Raw genomic sequence first — 12,113 nt, 5'->3', positions numbered from 1 at the left:
TATGCGCAGTTCTTTCTAGTTCAAATTTCTTCACCTTGCTAGGACCATTTGAGTTCTGCAGTATTGTGTAAATAAAATCAGACAATGCAGGTGCAGATAATGTAGTGCAGGCATTTTGCGCTGTAACGGAAGTAGTGGCGAACATCTGAAATATCAGGAGCCCTTCAGTACTGCGTCCCTCAAAGCCTTATTCGCTTTGAGACGTTAAAAACACATAATTAACCATAAACATCCAAATAAAATCTAATCACGTTTACAAGTATGCTGCTTAGCTAACTTGTAATCGCTTGCTACATAACTATTGTGGTTATTCATATAGTTTCAATGAGACACACGTAGCTGGCCGATGCTAATGCCATCCCCTAAAAAAATTCCGATACTGTTTCTGTTAACTTTCGGAAGAAATACATCGAGAATCTATTCCTGTCAGCAAGAGTTTTCGGCAGGGGATGTCAGTTCTTAGAGTTTTCATCATTTAGGAGTCGAGAGGCACGCCCGCCTTCTCTTCGCGGCTATTGGAAAAATCGAATTTCGAAGACGTGATTATGCCCTGGTATGTGGCACCGCGGGGCGTCGAAAACTGCATGGCTTGAATGGTACAGGCGTTGCATCATCTTCTCTTTCCCGCCTCCATGGACGGGACACTGAAGGACGCCGCAAGAATTTGTCTAAACATCTTTCTGACCTGTTTTGAAGCGTTCGTCCCCACTCGTAACAGCTACATGGGCGTGAAGACTCAATGCATCTCGGCAAGTATTTTTAGGGTGTTAAAACGTCCTGGCGAGACAGAAAAAACTTACTCAATTTGGCCCTCCAAACTGCGAACTCTTGATAAATGTCTGCTGTAGAGTATTTTGTAGCTGTTAAGACAAAAAAAATATACAGCGATCAGTTCAATTGATGCAGAAGAAATATGACCGCGAGTCCTCATACCACTGCCGGCGCAGTGGGGGACCGGTTATACGATATGCCTCCACACTGCACGGTGGCCATTTCAAACACAGTCACCGGTGGGCCTTTGAGACCCAGGTGGCTATTGCTGAGCTCTGCGATAAGCAATAGATGCAGAAAGCCTAACTTTCACACATATTGTTCTTTGGGAGCCTATTGCCACAATACCAATCCATCCAGTTGCGCCATACAGCGGCCGAACTGTTGCCTTGCGCACTTGAGGGGCTATAGAGGATTGTCATTTCTTCGCTCGAGCGCCGTGCTGTCTTTCTCGCCCAGCATGTCTAGTTAAACCTCGTCTGTATGCTTCCGCCGTTTATCGGTGGCATATTTGGTGGAGCCGCTGGGTAGCGTCCCATGTACTCTAACTACGAGGGCACTCTTGACGCCTGTTCTCCGCGCGTGGACTCAACACCCGCCCACAAGGTGAGCCGCCGTCTGCGAGGCCTACAACCGAAGTTCAGCCAACTGACAGTGCCTGTAAGGGTCATGATATCCACCGCGGCTAGGCAGACAACTCATCATTCCGTGAATGACCCGCCATTCGTCCTTCACGCACCTCGGTCGCCGCCACCGTTCCACGGGGACAGGTTCGGGGTCGTTGAAGAATGGTTGGCGAGCTCCGACCGAGTGGCGGGTTTCAATGAGAGGGGCGGCGAGCGCAAATTGCGCAACGTCTGCTATGCGCTGCAGGACTCGGCCAAAACAAGGTTTGAGAACCACGAAACTTCCTTTGCCACCTTGGAGGCTTTTCGTCGAGAGCTGCTAGCGACACTTACCAGAAGCGAAAGAAAAGAGAAAGCTGAAATCGCCCTGCACTCGAGATCACAGGAGCCGAACGAGAGTGTCGCGATGTTCATAGAGGACATGACGCGACTGTTTTAACCAGACCGACCCTGCTATGCCCGAAGCCAAGAGTTACGCCACTTAATGCGCGGAGTAAAAGAGCAGCTGTTGGCCGGACTGGTCCGTGACCCGCCACGAACAGTGTCCGACTTCACCAAGGAGGCAACGGGTATCGAGCGCTCTCTGCAGGAACGAAGCTCGCACTACGAACGTCCGGCTACTGTAGCAGCCGCTTCCCAGTACACGCATACGTCGCTACCCGCCGAGGAGCTTCGGGAGCTTGTAAAGAGCCTTGGGAGCGAGGAACTGGCGAAAGTTCGCTTTGAAGCTCCACAGGTCAGCGTCACTGCCGCAACGGACGTGGTCCGTGAAGAAATCCAACGAGTTGTGCAGCCAACCTCAGCTCCACACCCGGCGCCCTCCGTTACTACGTACAGCGACGCGCTACGAAGTCCCGGGCCAGCGATGCGAGCCTTTCCCCCGTCGGTCCTGTGGCAGCTCTGCGCAGTACCCAATCGCAACAGTACTCTCCGTGCCGCAGGAGTCCAGGCCCCCCCATGACAAAGTGCACGTGTGGCGTACGCCAAACAATCGACCACTCTGTTACCGCTGCGGGGAGCCCGGCCACATCCTCCGCCACTCCTCCTACCGCAGAATAGGTTTTAGGGGGTTTCCTCGACCACGATACGGTAAACAATTAAGCGATATCGAGCTGTACCTGGCTGATAACGTGCAGTCCTCGACCTTGCAGCGAGGCCAGTCCCGATCGCCATCCCCAAGGCGGTTCTCTTCGCCCGGCCGCCCGTCGTCCTCTGGCCAGTTCAGAGGTACCTTCCCACGTCGGGAAAACTGAAGACGGCGTTCTCCAGGGGTAGGGCTGCCGCTACTGGACCGAGTCAAGAGCCTCCACCCGACGATTCGCCGTGACCCTCCCGCCGACGACGAGCTGACCCGACTACCTCGGCGACGCGCTGCGACCGACTGGTTTCCGCCGAAATTCTGGTATCCGCCGACAACCACGACGTTACCGCACTCGTGGATATCGGCGCCGATCGTTCTGTAATGAGCAGACGGTTAGCCACGGTACTAGAATGGAAAGTTGGGCGAGCTGGTATGCGTTCATTTTGGGTGAAAAAAAAAACAGCGCGAAGGGACGGAAGACAAAGAAGGAAGGAAGGAAGGAAGGAAGGCCTCAAACGTTGCTGGCACATACCCACTACGGGGGAGTGGCCAAGACACAGGCGGTTAATTACTGGATACAGGAAATTTTTGACGGGAAAAGCAGTGGAAATAGTATGTAGTCTGATAGATTGGAAGAGGGAAGGAAAGCGATGCAGTTAACTTGGAGATCGAAGACGGGACAATTGCTTAATGTGCATAATAGTACACAATGCCTGTAATGTTGCAATGTCTTACTGACTGAGATCGGGAAAAAAAAAATTAGAATGGGAGTCGCTGCGTTTCTTGAAGAAAATTTTGCACAGCAGAGCGCACACTCCTGTCGCTTCGTCCAAGCAAAGAAGCGCCAATGGAAAGAACAACCGCGGAAGACACAGGCAAGCCCAGTTGATGAAATGGAATTTGCAAAAGACGCTTCCTCAAATGAGAAAAGCGGCGGCAGAACAGCAGGAAGTGATCCATTGTCTCAGGTTCGGCACAAGAAGGGCACAGTGGGGAAGCTGCCAGTCCAGATCTGTGAAGGTAGAAATTTAGAAGGGGAACCCGGCAACGCAAACGCGTGAAAGAGACCTCCAGTCTGCGTGAGCGCCAGTCTTTGCTACTCCAAGGATGCAGAAGATGCTGATATTCGGGAGATGATGTAAGAGCCGAGGCAGCAAATTCCTGAAATATTGTGTAGCTGCGAAACCTCACCGCAGCTGTATATGCACACGATGGTAGGACAGCAACAATTGGGCCGCTGAGAGAGGCTCTTGCTAAGGAATCTGCAACCTCATTTAAGTGAAAGCCCATGTGACCTGGTACCCAAAGCAACCTTACCGAATTTAGATGCAGCGGAATCAGGAACCTAAAGAGGCGTAATGGCCGAGAGTCAGTGGGTGAGGATAAGGAAGAGCAAATGGACAGAGAGTCTGTCATAACCACGACCTGGGAAACGGTAGATTCTAATTTTCGTAAGGCTAAGATTACTGCTAATAATTCAGCCAGAAAAATTGGAGTGAAGTCAGGAAGACGGAGAGAAAAAGACCAATCCAGTGAAGGTGAAAAAATTCCCACACCTGCCTTTTCGCGATCCTGCGAGGCATCGGTAGCAATAAGAACATGAGAGGGAAAGGACCTTAGGTGGTCCTGCAATAGACCCTGAAGAAGCGGGAAGGGCTGCAGCTTTGCATTCGATGAGAAAATGTCATCGAATTCAATCTGGACAGATGAGGAGTTGTTATATATTTGGCGGACATCAGTGAAATGAATATTTATGCGATCAAGGAGGGACTGCACGTAACATACCTGCGGGGTATGAAATCGAGACCAGGCAGCACCAAAAAAGGCGGAAGGTTGACTAAGAAATATTATACTGGAAGCGTGAAGAGGTGAGTCGCACAATTTTAAAAATGTTTGAACTGTTAAAAGGTTAAACCTAGCTGATAACGAAGGCATTCGCGCCTCAAGGTGCAGAACAGCATTGGCGACATATTTTGGAAGCCCCAGACAAAGGCGCAACGCCTCACGCTCCAAAAGCACAAGAGGGCGAAGTTTATAGGCAGGAGCTCCTGAGAATAAAACACACCCGAACTCCAAAATTGGGCGGACGTACATTTTATAAATCATCAGAAGCGTATGCCTTCTCATGCCTGACCTAGCACTACAAAGCCTGCGCAGGATGCCAATGGCCCGAACTCCTTTTGCAGAAACTTGCTCAATGTGTGGCCGCCAGGAGAGAGTAGAGTCGTATATTACACCGAGATACTTCACCGTCTGAACTTGAGGTATTATGTTATTTCTATAGACCAGGCAGATGTTTACAGGAACAGAAACTGGAAATACTAACAATGCGCATTTCTTCACATTAAGGGACAGATGAATTCTTCCTAGCCAGTTGTCAAGAACATTGAGGTAATTTTGCAGGGTTCGATAAAGAGTGTGAATGTCACCTGCTGATGCAAAAAATGCAATATCGTCGGCATACACATAAGTTTTCACATTCTGAATGCATGGAATTGAGCTTAGAAAAATGTTAAAAAGAACAGGTGAGAGAACTGATCCTTGCGGAACACCTCTTGTCTGTGGAAATCTCCTTGAGGAAACACCATTTTGGCAGCAGTAAAATTCTCTATTTTCTAAAAAAACAGAAATCCATGCTACAAAATAGCTTGGGAAGTTGAGTTCCTGTAATCTTAGTAATAGAGTCGAGTGCTCCACGCTGTCGTATGCTTTACTGACATCCAAGGTGACAAGCGCAGCAAACTGTTTTCTATTGCGAGCTAATTTAATACGACTCTCAAGGTCAGTATGAGCACACCAAATTGAACAACCAGGCCTGAAACCAATTTGACATGGATTCAATACAGCATTTTCTGAAATGAATGACATGACACGGCTGAGAAGGACCCTTTCCACCAATTTCACTAGGTTCGATGTTAACGAAATAGGGCGTATATTGCCTAAAGTTAAGCCCTCCCCTTGGTTTTTAAGCAATGGAACTATTTCAGCAAGACGCCACTCATGCGGTATCCAAGGACCTTTAATAGAATGGTTAATTAGAGCCAACAGGTCTGCAGGAGATTCATTGAACAAAATTTTTTTCATAGATGAAGTGACCTTATCGGGGCCAGGAGCCGCTGGGGATAAGCGCAGAACAATTTGCGACAGCTCAGGCATAGAGACCTCAGTGAAATCACTTGAGGTGCATGTGAATATAGTAGGAGAAGGTAAAGCAGATGTAAAGCGAAGCTCTAGGCCACACGCAATATCTTCTAAGGCCTTTGCGATGTCAGCAGGGGACTGAACGAGGGATTCAATGTTGGCAGTAGGAGGAATCACCTTGTTGCGCCTCATGAAATTAAACAAAGCTCGTTTACTTCCTGATTGGGAAAGGAAATCATAATGATTTGTATTATACTCCTCCTTTGCACGGGCGACAGTGCGCTTAAATGTTGCTGCAACATACTTATAATCCAGCCAATTTTTTGGGCATTGATTGATGAGAAGTTTCTTCCAAGCTGCTTTCCGTCGTCTATATGCACGCGTGCACTCAGCATTCCACCAATTGTTCGCGATTGCACCCTTTGTTCTCTTAACGAAAAATTCAGACGCTTGCCTTGCATGGTCCAGTACTGAACATAGATGTGCAGCCTTGCTTTCGGCACTTATCTGAGCGCGAGTGTCTGAAGTGATTTGGAGGGCTGATTTTAGAGTGTCTTTAAAGCAATTGTAATTTATTAACGAGCGCTGATGTCGCTCAGGAAGAGTTAATTTACACGCAAACTTGAAACTAATCGGTAGATGATCACTGTTTGTTGCACAGTCAACAGGCGCCCAAGACATAACGGAGACTCCTGGGGAGGAAAAAGTTAAATCCAAGGCAGAGCGGCATTGACTGCGAACAAACGTAGGCAATCCGGAATTGTTGCAGATCAAGTTGTTGCCAGAAGCCCAATCAAATAGCCTAGAACCAAAGCTGTCTGTTTTAAACCCCGAAGTCACATGGTGCGAATTGAAGTCGCCAAGTAATAGAACCTGAGATCGGCTACTAGACATGAGTGAGTCAAGGGGCCGAGTGTCACGCACACCAGACGGGAAATATGCATTAGCTACCGTAAAGGGCTGTTGACCTGGGACACTGAGGTCAACCGCAAGGATTTCACATTCATTGTCCGCATATTGAAAAGAAATGCATGCCCTGTGGCAAAACTTTGTAGATATGAGCACTAACAACCCCCCCCTCGTGATGACCGGTCAAGCCGGAACGGATGGTAATCCTTGAGATGATAATTGAAATTTGGAGTTAGCCATGTTTCCTGTAAAGCAACTAAATCTGGTAGAAGCTGACTGCATAGGCAATTTAAATCTATTGAAGCGGAGAATATTGATCGACAATTCCACTGGAGTACACTTAAGAACCCCATCTTAGCGGAAGTGCCGCAGCCGCGACTGCCTTTTCTAGAATACTGGTCTTAGCCTTTTGACTTGCGTTACTTTTCTTTGTCTTTGACTGGGGGCAAGATGGACCTGCAATATTCAGAGGAGACCCACTTCGTTTCTGGGCGCGGAGATCAGACTCCATATCAATACAATCCATAGAGGATGCGTCCATAACGCTATTCGAAGGAGAGGGCTGAGAGGCCTTTTGTTGCTCACATTGTTTTTGGCCCTGTGGAGCGGAATGCATTACTACAGAAGGAGGGGTAGCTTCCGAAGCCAAAGAAGACAAGAGCGGAGTGGTGGACGCCTGCAGAAGATTGGTCATCTGAGCAGCTATGACCTGCGAAATGCACGTGGACACGGTTTCCATAATGCGATCCATTGCATTTGCCACAGCTTTCTCAACTGCCGCTGTAATAGCCTGGGACAAACTAGAATCCATTATGGGTGGGAATTTGGCGGCCACACTAGAGTAGGCTGAGGCTCTCTCCTTGACTGCGGCAAAAGCCTCTCTCCGCGTGCATCTGCGCTTGTCTATAAGCTCGAGCACCTGAACTTCTTGTGCTCGTGCAGGACAGTCAGGCGAATCAGCAGGATGAGCACCGCTACACAAACAACACTTCTCTTGCTGTTCAGGACATTCCTCTCTGCCATGACGTTCCCCACAGGCACAGCAGCGTAAGGCCGATTTGCAGGCCTTGCGCTGTGGCCAAATCGCCAGCAGTTTTGACACTGAAGGGGCCGAGAGTTAAAGGCATCTACTCGAAAAACCAATGGCCACACCTTAATCTCTGACGGACAAAATATTCCTGCAAATGTGGCAATGACGGACTCAGTAGGAATTTTTACTCCGTCAACCAGCCTGCTGCAGCGATGGACAGCAATCACTCCCGCAGGCGAGAGGTTCTCAAGCGTTTGCGCAGGGCTCAATCGAGAGTCGACCCCTCGGACCAAGCCCTTGGAACATGCTAGATGAGGCGGAATGAATGCGCTCACCGGGTGGCTGGCGAAGGTCGTGCACTTTAGAAGATCTTCAATACAGTCTTTATCCGACGACCGGCACAAAACACCACCCCTGCCGAACTGCTGGACATCGGTAATGTGCATAAAGTGCTTCGATGTGGACTGAAGGGCTGCCTGCACTGCCTCCGGGTTGTTCAGTCGGATAGCGCCTCCATCGGAAGGCACTAATGCGACTGGAATGCTTGAAACACCGCTGCGGAAAAAGAGATCAAGTGGGAGCTGGTCTTTGGGAAGAGATGCCGACCAAGGGGAAAACCCCTGGCCAGGAGAAGAAGTCGACATTAAGCTCTCGTCCCGCACCCAATCACCTCAGAACAGGAGCAAACAGGCACAGACAAAAAGAAGGAGAAATTTAGCAAGCTAACGCAACACCGCCAGGTACTTAGCCACTGCCCCGCAGCCTGGGTAGCTGAGCCACGTCAACGAATGCTGAGAAGAAGGTTTCCGTGTGGTTTCCTTCTTCTTTGTCTTCCGTCCCTTCGCGATGTTTTTTTTCCACCCAAAATGGTTAGCCACGGCGCTGAGGAAGGTTCTGGCCTCTTGGTCTGGGCCGCATATCCGGACAGCTGGTGGCCATGTGGTAACTTCGAGCGGTGTCTGCACTTCGCGAATCCAGATCCGCGGTGTTTCTTTCCCTGGTTGCTTTGCTATGTTACCCGAGTGCTCCAAGGACCTCATACTCGGTTTGGGTTTCCTTCACGAGTACGGTGCCATTATCAACCTTCAGGAGGTAATCGTGTCGTTTTCCACCCAAGGTCCTGTCGACAACGATACCGAGCCACGCAGGGCTAAGTTATGCGTCTGTGACGACCACATATTGATCCCGTCAAGAGCGAGCATGTTTGTCACCACAGAGTGCGATAAGAGCCCCAGCACTCGTGGCATCGCTGAAACCAACATCTCGCTGCTCCGGTGTCGGCAAGTCTGTGTAGCTTGCGGAATTATTGAATTAAGCAGTGGGCGAACCGAACTTCTGGTGACCAATTTCGATTCTGAACCTCAGTGTTCGCCCGGCAAAACAGCTATTGCCTATTTCGAAGAACTTAGTGAATTCGCGGGAACGCACGCATTGTCCGAAATCACGGCATCAGTGGAGGCACCGACCACTCCCAAGACGACGTGACAGAGCCGTCGACGAGCCCGTGAGCATCGTCTGTGGTTCTAGCGGCGAAGAAAGATGGAACCCTACGGTTTTGTGTTGATTACGGCCGTCTAAACAAAGTAACCAAAAAAGACGTTTATCCTCTGCTACGCATTGATGACTCCCTGGACAGGGTACGCCACGCCACGTACATCTGGTCGCTAGATTGACGCGACGAGAGGACAGTTGACAGCTGGAGGGTGGAGAGAGATAAGTCCCCTTAAGGTCGATGCTTCACATAGATACTGTGGGAGAGCTTTCGCCTTTATGCCGTTTTTAATGCTATCACATTAATAAAATTAGAGAACACCTACGGTTCACCGTAAGGGTATAACACGATATCGTAGCGTTTAGGCTTTCCATTCTGAGCAATTTGACACCTTTGAACGCATTTTTCTTTTTTATTTGTTTTAAAATAAAAAAAAATCGATCTATTACACCCTCCAAATATTCTTAATTAGCCTAGTCAAGCATTCGCTTTTCAATCTCACGAGTTTAAAATCTTTGAACACCCCTTTTTTCTCTTTTTTAATTATTTATTATATCAGTTATTCAATTAATTACAGTGATTTCATTAATTCGTCAGAGCCTATCACACACCAGTCAATCATCAGTCAGAAGAACCAAGAATTGCTGTGATGGGATTTTTTAAGCAGCCCCGACTCTAGGTCGTCGGTTAGAATCGCTGCCGTGAGCTAGGCTCGAACTGGCTAGTTAATTTTATGCTCGCGAAACGCTGAATCGTAGGACATCCGCAATATTCTACGGAAAACGGTTGGCGTGATAAGTTTTGTGTTACGCAGCCCCCGATTATTCCCGACACAGGTGCCGAATACGACGACAGCTTTTAGATCCAAACGAGATGTATACTCAATCGCCTAAAAACGTTTGGCACTGAACGTATCAAAGCTGCATGAAAGCTGCGAGATATGGTGTAGTGGAGGGCACGGGGATAATTTAGACCACCCTTGGCTTATCTATCAGTACAAGCTGTTCTTTAAGTGTCGTTTACATTGCAGACTAGGCAGGTATTTTCACATTTCGTGTCCGCTGGAGATGATGCGGACTTTGTGTTGGAAGTGTGATCCCGCAGGAAACTGCAGTAGTGGACCACGCATAACGTTTTCGCGAAGCATTGGAGAGAATACAGAAAGCTTTTATTCCAAAGTAAACTTAAATTTTCTTCCAAGAACGGTAACTTTTTATCGCAAGTAAGGCTGAATTTCGGACTAATAGAATATGATTACGAATCATGAGACGAGGTCTGAGCATCTGCCATCTACGTACGCACTGATTTGATTCCCGGGAGTTCCGAATAGCATGAGAAAATGTTCGGGTATTGGAAACTTTGCAGACGGCACCTGCGTGGGCGATCGATCTTCCATGAGGAAAGCACGGCTAGAAAGTATGTGACAGGCATGCACGTCTTGCTCGGGACCAGGCTCGCGGTATTACAGTGCGGTAATCGAAAGCTTTAGCATAATGTTTTTTGGAGCTCTCCACATGAGGTAATGGGGGCTGTATGATGATGTGCAACATGAAAATTCGGTGTTGGAAGCCCGAAGAAGTGGCGATAAACAGAATAGACTTGCGCGAGGGCTTCCACCACGTTCTATCAATATACACCAGCGTGGTTGCCACTGGGGCTTGGGTGAAAGCTCCTGGTGAAGCTCCTGGTTACTACACGCCGCTGCCTGGAGCCCTGGGTAGCGCATGCGCAGTTGTCCCCGACTCAGTTTTTTTTATTAATGCGCACGCATTGCATGACATTTCTTGCGGTTTTGTGTCATTAAGAGCTTGTCATCACGATAATGTTCGACCGAATTGAGTTATAAGAAAAACAATGTTTGCATTAGATTCAGCAGCCAAAACTCTCGCAGGAGAAATCATGAGGTGCTAGTGGGATAGTAATTAATTAGAGCCAAAAATGTCCCAAAAGTGGTCGGGGCCCAACACTAATGGCGCAGAATTTTAAAACACCGGAAATTGGTGGAGCTAAAGCTTTGTGCCAAATCTGAAAAACTGGAAGTGTAGACGTAGCGAACAGTGGCGCCAAATTTAAAAACGAAGCGTGGCGCACACTTTATAAACTCAAAATGGTCAATGATGGAACTTAATTTAGGCAAAGAGGGGCAAGGAGGCGTCAATACTTACGCAATCCTCCAGTGCGCGTGCCACAGTGATCTCATACGTTTTTTTATTTAACTGTGCTATAAATTGGTCTCACAATTCTCCGTTTTCAGCCCTGAGCTTTTAACCTTATGTCACCTCTCTGTTTTTGAGCCACCAACCGTCCACTGACTTTTTGGTAACTTCCAATGCCCTCTGCAGTCAGTAGAAGTGCACTGGCAGGTGATGCTGGTGGCGGCAATGGGCGCGACTGAAGCGTGTCTCAGGGGTGCGCGGCGCAGGTGAAGGACTGGGAGATCGCTCAGACTGTGGCCTCGCTACAAGCGCTCTTCCCAGGCGTGCAGCACAAGCTGGCCTTCGTGGTGGTGACCAGGCACATCTCCACGCGCTCCTACCTGTCGAACCGTGAGAACGTGACCAACCCGCCGCCGGGCACCGTGGTCGACAGCGAGGTGACGCGCCCCGAGCGCTACGACTTCTTCCTGGCGTCGCAGAGCGTGCGCCAGGGCACCGTGGCCCCGTCCCACTACAACGTCCTCTACGCCACGACGGGCCTCAAGCCGGACCACATGCAGCTCCTGGCCTACAAGCTGACCCACCTGTACTTCACCATCCGCGTGCCGGCCCAGTGCCAGTACGCCCACAAGCTCGTCTTCCTCGCCGGCCTGCCGATGCACGCGGAGCACAACCCGCGCCTATCCTCTACCCTCTATTACCTCTAAACTCTGGCGTTCGGGGTTCACCGACGTTCGCCGGTGTGAGGAAGGTGGGAAGGGAGGTTTGCGCCCTCTGCCCTCTTCTGCACACCTGCGCACACAATCTAAGGAGTACGGAAAGGGGCTAAGCAGGTGTGTGTGATCGACCACCGCATATTGCCATGGCAGTTCATGAACGAAGCGCCGCCGTCTAATTGAAGCAGGGA

At 49.3% G+C, this 12,113-nt stretch overlaps 1 pseudogene; it reads left to right on the top strand.

Moving 5' to 3' along the window:
* Positions 1-1,308: 1,308 nt before the first annotated feature.
* On the top strand, positions 1,309-11,913 carry LOC144109882 (piwi-like protein 1 pseudogene; annotated as a pseudogene).
* Positions 11,914-12,113: the final 200 nt, after the last annotated feature.

Source organism: Amblyomma americanum, chromosome 11, assembly GCF_052857255.1.
Source record: "Amblyomma americanum isolate KBUSLIRL-KWMA chromosome 11, ASM5285725v1, whole genome shotgun sequence".
NCBI lineage: Eukaryota > Metazoa > Arthropoda > Arachnida > Ixodida > Ixodidae > Amblyomma > Amblyomma americanum.
The sequence above is the reverse complement of the archived record's forward strand: the minus strand, read 5'-3'. Positions and strand labels throughout refer to the sequence as shown.